Source organism: Musca domestica, unplaced genomic scaffold, assembly GCF_030504385.1.
Source record: "Musca domestica strain aabys unplaced genomic scaffold, Musca_domestica.polishedcontigs.V.1.1 2, whole genome shotgun sequence".
In the NCBI taxonomy this organism is placed as follows: Eukaryota; Metazoa; Arthropoda; class Insecta; order Diptera; family Muscidae; genus Musca; species Musca domestica.
The window spans coordinates 37,547,860-37,563,386 of NW_026712249.1; positions in this window are offsets into that span (position 1 = coordinate 37,547,860).

Here is a 15,527-nt window from a genome sequence, read left to right on the forward strand (position 1 = left end):
AGAAGACCTGATGGTCTTTTCTCATAGAAGACCTGATGGTCTTCTCTCAAAGAAGACCTGATGGTCTTCTCTCATAGAAGAGCTGATGGTCTTCTCTCATAGAAGACCTGATGGTCTTCTCTCATAGAAGACCTGATGGTCTTCTCTCATAGAAGACCTGATGGTCTTCTCTCATAGAAGACCTGATGGTCTTCTCTCATAGAAGACCTGATGGTCTTCTCTCATAGAAGACCTGATGGTCTTTTCTCATAGAAGACCTGATGGTCTTCCCTCAAAGAAGACCTGATGGTCTTCTCTCATAGAAGACCTGATGGTCTTCTCTCATAGAAGACCTGATGGTCTTCTCTCATAGAAGACCTGATGGTCTTCTCTCATAGAAGACCTGATGGTCGTTGTGTCTCATAGAAGACCTGATGGTCGTTGTGTCTCATAGATGACCTGATGGTCGTTGTGTCTCATAGAAGACCTGATGGTCGTTGTGTCTCATAGAAGCCCTGATGGTCTTTTTTCATAGAAGACCCTGTGGTCTTGTCATAGAAAACCTTGTGATCTTCATATAGGAAACCTTATTGTATTCCCTTATAGAATACCCTATAGCCTTCTCTTAGAAGATCTTGTAGTCTTCTCATCATTTCTCCCTCATTTTTCTGCCCGTTGCTGTTCTTCTCATGAATTGATCTTCGCGTAAAAGAGCGATTGGTCTCTTAATGTCACAAATTTATATTTCTTTGCCTGAAGAAAATTATATTTAATTTATTTTATATATTTTTCTTCTATTATTATTGTTTTTTTCTCTCCGTCTTTAAAAAATGCATTTTTATGCATTCAACCGAAACAAGTGACTATGTGCACCAGCAGCATTGCTCACTGGTTGTCCAATGCAATACACTTGTTGTGTTTTCCCCCTCATCTTGTGAATTAAAGTATTTCACAATGAATATCATTGTCACAAAACTGCACCACAATTCCCCAAACACAAATACATATAAATGTGCATTCCGCTTAGATATTTTCACAATTTTTCCTGTTCAATGCTGGAAATGCGTAAACCCAGACTAAACAGTTTTCCATTAACGAAAGACACCACACATTATGAGTTCCTCTGAAAGTAGGAGTGTGTAGGAATTTCTCTCTGTCCAATTTATGGAGAACCTACTGTCTGTTGTCTTCTCCTCTCCTCTCATTGCCATCGCCATAATCATGTATGTCAGCTTGGCAGTTATTTTGGGTATTCTTATTATAATAATATGAAATCCCTCGACATGAACAATTTTTGAGTGAAAAATGAACATAATGACAGCGTAAGATGCAGAGATTTATTCGTGCACAGATATACACGCACACCAACATACACATAATAATGGTGATTTTATTTTATTTTTTGCTACCATGGATATCCTCTTAGGTGTCGTAGAAAATGAAAACGTACTTTTTTATGCCTCCTTCAGTCATAAGAATACCGTTTTATTAATATTGTATTTTAACGTTGCATACTTTTTGGGATGTGTTAAGAAAAAACGCATTTGCATATTTTTAGGGGTGAATGTTTTGAGTACTTTTTCGGGTTGAATTTAAAACAAGGTATACAGAGTGAGATGCAAAAACGGCCTCCAATTTCAGACTGCTGTCATTTCAAAGCCACTCGTCCAACAGCTGTTAAAATTATTCCAGAGATAGCTCACTATATTGTTTACAAACGTACAAAGGCATTTTGGTGAGAATTTTCCAGAAAAAAAGTTATTCGGGATGGAATTCAAGCGTATAGTGTGATTTCGTATAGAAGCGCAGAGAAGACCATCAGGTCTTCTATGAGAGAAATCCATAAGGTATTCTATGAAAAGACCATGATGTCTTCTATGAGAAGACCATCAGCTCTTCTATGAGAGAAGTGGTTATCGTTAGAGCACTCCAGCATTTAAATTTGAATAAATCGTTTGTATGTCATACCATCGCTCGTTACCGTGATACTGGTAGTGTAGCCCGACGTCAAGGAAGTGAACAGAAGAAATCAGCAACATCAGCAGAAATAATTCGAAAAGTAAAGAAGCGACTTGATCGAAATCCGCGTCGCAGTGGCCGAAGAATGGCTTGTGAGCTGAACATATTGCAATATTCAATTCGGAAAATATTGAAAAATGAGCTCGGGGTAAAGCCATTGAAATTCCAAAAAGTGCAAGAACTTACACCGCAAAAGAAAGAAAATAGACTCAAAACAGTTAAAGTGTTGCTTCGCTTGCCCGAAAGTGGTGAACTGCCGAATCTGGAATTTGGTTTTCTCCGATGAGAAAACATTCGTTGTCCAGCAGTTTGTAAACAAACAAAATGATCGAGTTTTCCTTGCCAAAGAGGTCAGCTTAAAATGTGCACCTTCGGTTGGCCACCAGAACTCAAGCGCTGGCCATGGTAATGGTGAGGGCCGCAATAACAGCCGATGGTCGCTCTCAGCTCGTATTAATCGACCATGACACCTGAATACATGCCGAATATTATCGCGAAAATATTCTGGAGGGTGTGTTAAAGCCTTGGGCACGCAAACATTTTGGCCGCAGAACTTGGACATTCTAACAGGACTCAGCACCATCGTACTCAGCACGCGCCACCCAAGAATAGTTACAAAATTAGCTTCCTTAGGTCCGCTTCATTTCCAGCGCACAAAGGCCACCATAATCTTCAGATACCAATCCGTTGGACTATTGTGTCCGCAATATTTTGGAAAGCAAGGTTGGCACTAAAAAATACCAAAGTCTCGATCACCTCAAGCAAGCGCTTCGCCGAGAATGAGCCAAAATACCGCAGTGCAACATTCGGGCAGCGTGTGACGGTTTGATTGGCCGTTTGGAGGCCATAATTCGTGCCAAAGGTGATCAATTCGAACAAATCTAAACTTATTCTAAAATTTGATGCTATTTCCGACCTCTTTTGCTTTCAATCGATATAATTAAAAAAAAAATAAATAAAAATTATGGCATTTGACTTTGTTGCAGTTTTTTTTAACTCACCTTGTAGGAGCAGAATAGCTTTTAAAAAGTTATATGATTCTCAAAGCTTAAATTGCCTATTTAAAGCTATTTCCATTTTTCCTCACAAAATTACCTTTTTCTCAAAATTTTAAATTGACTCATGACTTTAATTAATCAAAAATATTAAAGTTAAGTCATTTATGTGTCTGCATTGTTTAAAACTTCTAATTAAAACCGTATAAGGTTGTGCTCATTAAAATCAACTAAATACTCGAACAAATTCCCAAAAATTTTTCGGCTGAAAAGGCAAAAATCTGTCTCCTTCTCTCAATTTCCCTTTAAAAAATAATTGCCTACTTTTGGGCTGCCGACTTAGAACTTAAACATTTCTTACGAGTTTTGGGCAAGACATTTCCTTCTTTCGTTAAAATTTTTTTTAAAGAAACGCTCAGCAACACCACCCAAGGAAGCAAAAGTTTCATATACTCAAGTAGATTTTCCATTTTTGTTATAGAAGTGTGTGTGCGGTGTTGTTGTTTCTGTGTTTTATTTTTATTGTACTTTACATATTGTTGTTGTTTGCTCTTTTTGTTTGTAAAATACTTTTAACCACACCGACACACACGTGTTAGCTACTTTTTTCGTTTGAGCCTTGCAAATGTGTGCTGCCGAAGAAGTTAAGGATCTGTGTGTTGGTTTGAAAATGTAAAATTTATTTCAGTTAAATAATAATAACATTTTTGAGAAAACAAGGACATTTACATTATACTTTGTCATTCACACACATTCGTCTCTTATTTTTATACCTTTTCCATGCTCGCATTTGTTGGCAGAAATATTTTAACATTTTTTTCTGGGATTTAGGCTTAAAATGTGCTCTAGAATTTAAAGAATTTCAACAAAGCATGGGGTGAAATAAATGCGGTGGGGTAAATAAATGTTGATTTTTTTGGAGGTTTTAGCTCTCATGTGATACTCATGGATTTTGATTTTGGCAAATGGTACACACAGTCTGATATAAACTCATAAAACTGCATATACTTTCTATATCCTAGACCCTTAAAGGAAGATCATAAACTCATTTCGTCACTCTGTTTATAGCACCTCGAAATTTTCTTGGGGTGATTTTCTAAGAATATAGGAAAGTTTCTCAAAAAAATAAACAAATAAATAAATAAATAAAATAAAATAAAATAAAATAAATAAATAAATAATTAAATAAAAAAATAAATAAAAAATACAAGGAAAATAGCATCAGCCGAATTTTCCGACAGTTGTATACCCCAAACCTTGAGTTATGATTAATCAAACTATTGACTCTCAATATGGGAGGTTCCGAAACAGTCGGCCAATATTGACCACTTCGTACTTGACGACTTAAGGCTGGTATAAATATATAACAGTTTTGGTCTATATCGACTGCTTCCTATACTTTATATGAGATATTTGCAAATCTTTGGTGAGTTGAATGCTTATTTTACTTTCTATCAGCGTTTTGTTTTTTCAAAATCTTGAAACCTATGTGGCGGAGGAACCAGAAGAAATGGTCCGATATCTAACATCTTTATAACATATTGATAGAAGTATTGAGATTCCAAGCCTGAATGAAATCGGACGTTAGTTTCGCGTTTTATGAGCTTCATGGATACTCAGAATTTTGAGCCTTCGTGGGGCAGGTATCAGAATGACCTATATATTCCATCTTCACAGCAGATCTTGTGTTCGTAGGAATAATGGGATATGTGAAATATGAAGAAACCCGAATACTTATTTAGGATTTTATAATTAAAACTTTGATCAGAAGAAGTGGACTGACACCAGTCCAGTCGCACCAGATCTTTTGTTAGAAGAAATACTGTGATATGCGAAAATTGAAGAGAATCGGATAATTATTTCGCATTTTATAAGAGTAATAATTATTCAAAGTGTTGACCCTTTCTGGGGTGAGGTATTTCATGCAGTGGACCGATATTGTCCTCTTTCGCAACTGACCTATAACTGATGCTAATACTAGGATTAGCAAAGTTGGAGCAAACTCTGATTATCCTTTCTCTCTCTATGCAGTAAAAATTTATTATTAATATATAATTTAGAGCTTTTGGATGGACCAAATCGGATCGGCAGATGGACGGAAGGATCCTAGATCGAACCCAATATTCTGAAACAGATTTGGTGCAAAGAGACCTAGGGTCTAAAATCGTTATTTCAATGAGGCACGTTTTGGGCGTATTAAATTATATATACCCTCTCTAGCCAGATGGCTGGGGGTATAAAAATCTAGACCGTAAGATGAGAACTAGTCTAAGACGGCGTTAAGACGAATTCCTGAAAGTAAACTACTCTATAAAATAAACTGTTTTAAAAATCTGAGCTCAATTGTAATCCATAAAAGCTTTGCAAGAAATTGGATCATTTATGAACTATTAACGGTAGGTAAACCGTTGAAAAGCGATTTAATGATTCTTTTTTTGTGACCAGGAACATCCTTTCCAGCAATCGGGTTTCGGAGTAAAATGACTATTTTTAGGAACGTATAACCTATGGAGCGTACACACTGTTTAGCAAAAGTAACATTAAAATGGAGTTGAAAGCGATTGAACCATTCGAAAATCAGTGATGTATTTTTGTGAACAAAATGCAGGTCGTATTTATTATCCGATTCAGATGAAATTTTTCAAACAATAATTGTTTGGCCCAAGGACGAACCCTATAGAAATTGGTGAGTATCGGCTCAAATTTAGATATAGCTCTCATAAATATCCCAAGAATGATATTTATTACCAGATATCAGATACAGCTCAGAAATACCACTACCAAATTTTATCAAGATCGCTTCAGATTTGGATGTAGCTCCCATATATATCTTCAACCGATTTCGGGTTAATTGTGCACCAAATTGCCAAATGACCTGAATTCTGGCACATCCGACCGTATTTAGCCTTCAGATATAGCTATAGCTCCCATATACAGAGTGAGATAAAAAAACTGCAATAAAGTCAAACGCCATAATCTTTACATTTCTTTAAATTTTATTGAATAAAAGCAAAAAATGTTGGAAATAACATCACATTTCAGAATAAGTTTAGATTTGTTCAAATCGGTCACCTTTTGCAGGAATTATGGCCTTCAAACGGCCAATGAAACCGTCACAAGCTACCTGAATGTTGCTCTCCATAATTTTGATACATTCCCGACACTTTGGTATTTTTTAGTGCTAACCTTCCTTTTCAAAATGCTCCAGACACAATAGTCCAACGGATTTCTATCCGGAGATGTTGGAATTTCGAAGGTCTGCGGCCAAAATGTTTGTGTGCCCAAGGCTTTAATACACCCTCCAGAATATTTTCGAGATAATATTCGGCATTAATTCTGATGCCACAGTCGATTAATACGAGCGGAGAGCAACCATCGGCAGTAATGGCGGCCCACACCGTCACCATGGCCGACGCTTAAATTCTGGTGGCCAACCGTAGGTCCACATTTTCAGGTGACAAAAATGACAAACTGCTGGACACCGAATGTTTTCTCATTGGAAAAAACCCAATTCGGCAGTTCACCACTTTCGGCCAAGCGAAGCAACTCTTTAGCTCTTTTGAGTCTATTTTCTTTCCGTTGCGGTGTAAGTTCTTGCACTTTTTGGAATTTTAATGGCTTTATCCCGAGCTCATTTTTCAATATTTGCCGAATGGAATATTGCGATATGTTCAGCTCACGAGCCATTTATCGGCCACTGCGACGCAGGTTTCGATCAAATCGCTTCTTTACTTATCGAACCATATGTGGTGTTGTTGCTGTTTTCTTCCGTCCACTACCTTGACATCGGGCTACTCTACCAGTATCACGGTAACGAACGATGGTAAGAGACACAAAAGATTAACTCACATTTAAATGCTAACGATAGCCACTTGTGGTTTTTTTCCTTTGGTTTCTATTTGTGATCTTTTAAACCCATAAATATATTGCGGACATCTTGGAAAGCAATAAGCTTAGCCCTTCTGAGCATGACCCTACCTTTATGAAAATTTTCGTGATGCTCGGACGATAATTGCAATCTGTATAAAATAGCCCCAATCTGTGTTGTAAGGTAAACAAAATATTACAAAATATTCATTTCAATATTATAAGTCAAATTGAAAAAATCGCATGCGATAAAAAATATAAAAAAAATGTTACACAACACCACAAAATCTATATTAAATCATTATCGACACCTGTTTATGCGATTTTTTACATTTTATTCTTTTATGCCAATAGGGCATTCCAAATTTACAAAATATGTCCAGCCATTCTTGAGATATAAGCATTCTAGCTGACATCCCCTTCCTTTGTTTATATATATATATATATATATATATATATATATATAAACAAAGGAAGGGGATGTATATATATATATATATATATATATATATATATATATATATATATATATATATATATATATCACGAGGGCATTCCAAATATATATATATATATATACATATATATTTTTTTTCCAGTTTTTGGTCCATTTCAAACCCTAAATATGCGATCTATTCTGACCATAACCCCACCTATATTTTCAATTCCGTGAGAATCGGACCATAATTGCAACCTGTAGAGTGATTACAAATTAACATGGACAGACGGACGGACATACATAGCTAGATCCACTCAGCTTGGCGAGATAGGATGATCCATATAAACTTTCCTATGTGCAAATATTTCGAGGTGTTACATAATGGCCCAATCAAACTTATAATACCCCCAGCACATAGTGTTGTAGGTTATTAAAAAAGTGTGCTCTTGATATGTTGGTGAGCGGGTGTAGCCAATTATTGAAACTAATGAGCCATATGTGATAATTAGTTATGCCAATACTAGATTAGAAAATTAATAAACTATACAACATTTTTGAACATTGTTAAGTTGTTGGGTAAGTGAATACTTCTGTTTTAAACACAATAACATTTAACAATTCACAAAATTTCCAATATATTTCTAAAACTAACATAGCTCAAAAGGTATGAACAAAAACTAAAATTTCATTGGATTTTTTTTCTATATTTTTACAACAATTTCACAGCCAGATGCATAATAATACACTGTACCGTTTGTTTGTGTGTACAATTTAAAAACTTAAAATATTTGTAAACATAAGCTCGGATGTGGATTATAGACAAATAGACAGATATATACTATATGCACATTTACATACACACATATAGACATTTGTACGTGTATCTTGTTTAAACAACCACACATATCGTTTAACAAATAACTATGTGAAAATGAGAATACTCTCACTCTCTCTTTCCCTCTCTCTCAGAACCAGCATAAAATAGTTGTTTTCGTTCTTTGGAATTTTTGCAACCACATGCTGAGAAAAACCAAACAATCAACACAACCACATTCAAATAATGCATCTAGGACATATACAAATTTAATATGGAATTGAATATGCATGAATAAATTCATAGCAAGCCACCTGCATACATATATGTATATACCTAAATGAATTTGCATATAACACATATTTTAGATTAACAATATTTTTCTGGACTTTAAAAGTTTTCCTTAAATAACCACATGATGGGATATTTTTATTTGGGTTAAATTCTAAGTTGTTTCTCAGAAATTTGAAATCAATTGTTGGAAAGAAATTTATGTCTAAACCTTAAATATTTTAAATGGATATGTATGTAGAATGTCTTACTTGATCTCCTTTGAAAACCCTTATCAATGTCAATTATTTGACATTTGTATACAATTTTGAAGATTGTAATTGATTAAAGTTAAACATCAGTAACACTTTCTTTTCAGAAGTATGGGAAGATCATCAGCATGAAGGAGGTGTTATACGAATTTTCACTTAAAATTTGTCTAGGGACGGAAGATATACATAAAGTTGGGATTTATCATCCAATAATTTTTACAAATGACTGCAGCGAATCAGGAAATAAGCAGTGAATGGAATAATTCTGGACAAAACAGAAAATAATTGCAGCGGAAATTCAGCAGATTATGAAACTAGAACTAAAAACAAAGACACGTTTATCGGTGGTTTGTAAGATAACTTTGCAAAGAAACATAAAATTAAGATTTTTCGAAATTTATGAATTTTAGGTACATGGTGTCTCAGGCGATGTTGTAGATAGACATACGAGAAATATTCTGGTGACGTTTCGATCCTTTTTATAATATACGACTAAAAACGCCTTTTAAACTGGATTATAGTAAGTCGAAATATCCTACAAAATTACTTCATAATCATCGTTATCATAACAGGACCAGAGCAAAATCATAAAATCCTGTTCTGATCCTAGAAGCCGTCAAGAGTCGAAATCTTACTTAAAGTCCAAGAATTCATATATATTAACAAGTAAAAAAGCAGTAAGTTAGGCCGGGCCGAACATTGAGTACCCTTCACCATTTGGAACGAATTAGACAATTTTCAAAAAAATAAAATCCACTAAATTTTTTATTTTTTGTTATGTAATATAGGAAGGTGCCGATATGTGGGGGTATATATGATATTGTGGACCTATTAAGACAAATCTATGTCTGGCTGTAAAGTACTCACAAGGAACCCCTTGTGTGGATTTTCAGATAATTCCATTGGAAAAAGTGGCTAAAATCATCAAACTACTGAATATCGGGGGGTACCGTTATATGGGGTATATACGATATTGCGGACCTATATAGACAATTCCCTTTCAGGGGGTAAAGTTCTCACAAAGAACTCCTTGTGTGGATTTGCAGACAATACGATTTGAAAATGTGGCTAAAATCACCAAATTACCGAATATCGGGGGTACCGTTATATGGGTAATATACGATATCATTAACCTATATAAAGAATTCTCTGTATGGGGGGTAAAGTGCTCACAAAAAACCCCTTGTTTTTTCCGTTGAAAAATGTGGGTAAAATCATCAAAATACCGAATATCGGGGGTACAGTTATATGGGGGATATACGATATCGTGGACCTATATAGATGATTCTCTGCCGAGGTATAAAGTACCCACAAGGAACTCCTTGTGTGGATTAAATCATCAAAATACCGAATATCGGGGCGTACAGTTATATGGGGGATATACGATATCGTGGACCTATATAGATAATTCCGTGCTGAGGTATAAAGTACCCACAAAGAACTCCTTGTGGGGATTTTCAGACAATTCCGTTAAAGAATGTGGCTAACACATCAAAACACCGAATATCGGGGGGTACAGTTATATGGGGGATATACGATATCGTGGACCTATATAGACAATTCTTTTTCAGAGAGTAGAATACTCACAAGGGACTCTTTTTGTGGAATTTCAGATACTCCCATTGAAAATTGTGGCTAAAATCATCAAAATACCGAATATGGAGGGTGCCGTTATATGGGGGCTATACGATATCGTAGACCTATATAGATCATTCTCTGCCTAGGTATAAAGTACCCACAAGGAACTCCTTGTGTGGATTTTCAGACAATTCCCTTTGAAAAATGTGGGTAAAGTTATCAAAATACCGAATATCGGGGGTACCGTTATATAGGGGATATACGATTTCGTGGACCTATATGGACAATTCTCTCTCAGGGGGTAAAGTATTCACAAGGAACTACTTGTGTGAATTTTCAGACAATTTCATTGAAAAATGTGGCTAACATCTTCAAAATACCGAATATCGGAGGGTACCGTTATATGGGGGCTATACGATGTCGTGGACCGATATAGCCCATCTTCGAACTTGACATGCATGCAAACAAAAGAGAGATCTGTGCAAAATTTTTGCTTCCTATCTTTATTCGTTTAGACTGTAGCGTGATTACAATAGACGGACAGACGGACGGACAGAGCTAAATCGTCTTGGAATTTTATGCTGATCAAGAATGTATATACTTTGTTGGGTCTGACATGATTATTTCGATAAGTTACAAACGGAATGACGAACTTAATATACCCTCCATACTATGTATGGTGGAGGGTATAAAAATACATTTTACAGTTAAAATCGTACTTTATGTGATGGTGTGCAAAAATCTCGGACAAAGTGTCATTTTAGAAGGATGACGTCAAAGACAAAAAATTTTTAATTCAAATTTTGCTACGAGTCACCAACAAAAAAAAAAAAAAAATCTCTATTTCGATTCTATATCAACAACAACTTAAAAAATATCAGTCGTATTTGCCGTATACCCTCAGCCAATGTTGAAGTATTTAAATATATTTTGACTTCTTTTATGATTATTCAAATGTTCGGCCCTCTATGGAGTAGGTTCCGAAAAAATGGTCCAATATTGTCCATTTCATATCGGACCTAAATAAATGTGATATAAATATTGCAAGTTGCTAGTTTTGGATAATCTTGGTTACTTCCTTAACTTTATATGAGATATGTGATACTTTTTTTAGAAAATGTAAAATGTATGTGAGGTACCACATATAGTCGACCGAAGTATTACATTCTCATGCTTCATATAATATAGATAAAAAATATTAGTATTGGAAAAATTACACGAAAATCCAATGAAATCCTATTTTATGCGGAATTATAAATTCCATATTCATATTTAGCTATATCAAATTGCAAAAATTTGCTGACTTGTTTCGCAAGTTAAGGCAGATAAGTGAGGTACCAAAAGGGGTCCGCAGATAGATGCCATCTTCTTAACAGATCTTGCGTTAACAAAAATGTTTATATGTGTGACATTTGAAGAGAGTTGGATTCAAATTTCGCTTTCTTAGAGCGTTTTGTTATCCAAAATCCGAAACCCTATGTGTGGGAGGTACCAGAAGGAATGATCCTATATCTACCATCTTTATAACAGATCTTGTGTTTGGATGGAAATACTGAAATGTACCAAGTCTGAATGGATTCAGATGTTAATTTTGCGTTTTATGAGCTTCGTGGATATTCAAAATTTTGTCCCATCTTCACAGCAGATTTTGTATAAGTAGAAGTAGTGGGATGTGTGAACTACAAAGAGAGGATTTCGGATTTTATAATAGTTTTTGTTATTCAAAACTTTGACCCTTTGTTGGGGAGGTACCAGAAGGAATGGTACGATCTCTACCAATTAATAACATATCTTGCGTTGATACAAATATTGTGATTTGACAAGTGCGAATGGAAACGGATATGAGCTTCATGGATATTTTGACCCTTTGTGAGAGAGGTACCAAAAGGAGTGGACCGATATATTCCATCTTCATGAACAGACCTTGAGCTAATAAAAATATTGTGGTGTGTGGAATTTGAAGACAATCGGACTCTAACATCACATTTCTTAAGAGTTAAAAGTATTCAAAATGTTGACACTTTGTGCGGGAGATACCAGAAGGAGTGGAACGAAATAGGATTTGCAAAGATGGATCCAAATAGGTCTAGTGTCTTAACCCATAATTTTGATGAGGCACATTTTGGTCGTATCAAATGATATATACCCTCTCCAGCCATTTGGCTGAGGGTATAAAAATGTAAGTATTTCCAACTAATCAAATTTGTTGAAATTTTTATGCTTGGCGGAACACTGCTGCTTCTGGTGCTCCTCCTTGATTACTCGAAAGTTGACAATAAATCTGAAGTTGGTTCTCTCCGATGAGAAAACATTCGTTGTCCAGCAGTTTGTAAACAAACAACACAACATGATCGAGTTTACTTGGCAAAGAGGTGAACTGAAAATGTGCACCTTCGGTTGGCCACCAGAACTCAAACGCCGGCCATGGTGATGGTGTGGGCCGCCATAACAGCCGACGGTCGCTCTCTGTCCGTGGCATCAGAATAAATGCCGAATATTATTGCGAAAATATTCTGGAGGGTGTTTTAAAGTTTTGGGCACTCAAATATTTTGGCGCAGACCTTGGACATTCCAACAGGACTCAGCACCATCGCACTCAGAACGCGCCACCCAAAATCTCCGCATATCAATTCGTTGGACAATTGTGTCTGGAGTATTTTGGAAAGCAAGGTTGGCAATAAAAAATACCAAAATGTCGATCACCTCAAGCAAGTGCTTCACCTCAAGCAAGTGCTTTTGGGCCAAAATACCGCAGAGCAACATTCGAACAGCGTGTGACAATTTCATTGAATCCATTTGAAGGCCATAATTCGTGCCAATGTTATTTCAAAATAACTCCTATGACAATTTTTTTTGTTTTAAAATAGCTCCTGGGGAGAATATCCCATACAAAAAACAAGAGAACTGATGAGGATTGGTGGCTCTTTCCGAAACCTAGGTATTCCCTGCCGTTCCCCCTGGTAAACATTGCCATCGTTCTCCAATAAACAAATGTTGTTTTATAAAAACAACAATAAAGGGATTAAGCCTGACCATTTTGCAACAACAAAATATTATGGTATACCGAACAAACAAGCCAACACTGTTCTTCAAAAAAAAAAAAAAAAAAATTAAAAATTATGCCGTGTGACTTTGTTGCAGTGTTTTTTTATCTCACCCTGTATTATTTATAAACTTTTATCAATTTGATGCTATTCATTAAAATCGAATATTTTCCATGCAATTGATTATAAATATTGACATTAATTGAATACTAAACTATATTCCTCTATTACACTTTCCTCGCTTTCTTTTTTACCAACTCTCATAACGACAACGAGGGGGAGGGTGAATTATGAAATCATATGCGGATAAATAACACGCACACACTTAGCAATAGTTAAAATTGTCATTTAACAAATAAAATGCTTTATTTGATTTAGAATTTCCACCTCATTTAACAGCCCGGGAAGTGCGCTCAAATCCCAGCAGTTGCAACTGTAGCAGAAGCAGAATCACCAACAGTAACGTCACATATTTCTCTTTTCAATGCTGTCCATCATCATACGTTGGCGATGGAAGAATGTGATTTCCCCGTATAGCTCAGCATGGTTGTCACTCACGATTTCAATGTGCGAACAAAGTGTTTTCACTTGTGTTCTGACACAGCAGCAGCAGAAGCACAAAGAAAGTTGCATTCACACACAGTTTCAATACTAAAGAGGGGGGGGAGAATTCAAAAAGATGCGCGAACTGAGTGAAAAAAAAAAAGAATTGTGACAGAACAAGGAATATATTCTTCACACATCGACAGATTCCGAATTTGTCAAGAGAGAGAGAGAGAGAGAGAGGGAGAAAGGAAGGAAAGCTATTCTGTTCAAAGCTAAGCCAGTTGCCAAGTAAGTGGGTTTATATGTCCTGCCCCCCCTTCTCCTTGATTGTCTCGATTTTTCCTGACTTCTCTTTTTTTTCGACGTCTTGTGAAATGCTTCTTGTACTTGGTATTCGCATTTATAGTGTTAGTTATCCTTTCAATCAAAGCAGGAACACGAAAGAAATATCCCGTTTTGAAGGATGACAAGCAATGATGTTGTCCTCCATTGCATTTTATTATTCATTCATATGGAGACGTAGGGAGGAGAGGAGGGATTGTTTGTCGAACGCATGCGGGTACGTGTATGATGGTCGTCCGATCATTGAAAACACATACATTCATTGCGTCTGCCTGTCCGTCTCGTCCCGTCTCTCTGCCATCCCGTCCGGAGAACAAATGTACCATAAAATATAAATTGCATCACTTGAATGCACACACAAAAGTGAATTACAACTAAATTAAGGTTTGTTAAGGTATTATTCAAGTTGTTGACAAATGGGAATATTGCTGCTGTCGGTTGGTTTGGCTTCTTTCATTCGTTCTTCTTCTTTCTTCGAAGGGGTAAATAAATATTATAAAGATATTATATGTTTCTATTTTGTGTGGTTGCATGTAACAATTGTGGTAACTACGGGGATTGAAAAACGAACCTGCAATTAGGTTGAAAAACATTTTATGGAAATAAATTGGAAAATATCAGTAGGCTTTCTGACAGACATATAGCCTCAGCCTATGAAGATTTATCTATGCATATTTATATTAATCCTTAATCTGCAAAAATAAATTTTCTTTTTTTTTTTCTTTTTTTTTTGTTCAAGAAACAAAAAACTCCCTTTTTTTTCCAAAAAGATGTTTAGGCCTTGGACGATCTAAAGATAATCAAAAATTCTGATGAATAGACATGGGGTGTCCTTCGAGTGCGATGTTGATTTTCGGGCTGTAGACGATTGGAAGATAACAAAAATAATTACGGAGAAAATCCAGCAGATTTTTAAAGTAGAGCTAAAACAATTTTAATACCCTCCAACATTTGTATGGAACTAGCAAAATGTATAAAGAATCGTAAAAACCCCGTTTAAATGAAAACCGTTATATGGGAGCTGTTCGAGGACCTGTCATACGCTGTTGTACCCATTACAAAATTCAAATATGAAATTTATAACAATTCAGTTAAATACCGAAAAAAGAGGTACCAGACCTGCATAGACAATTTTCTGCCACAAGTATACATGACGAACTTCAAATGTGAAACTTAAAACAATTCCGGTGAATAACACCTCTATATCATCAAAATACCGAATATCGGTAGGTATCGTAATTTGGTGGCCATACGACGACTTGGACCTGCACACGCAAACTTTTGTAATAGGCTGTAGCACCCATTACGAAATGTATATGCGAAAATTGAAAAAATTCCAGTCTATAGTGTCGCTAATACCAA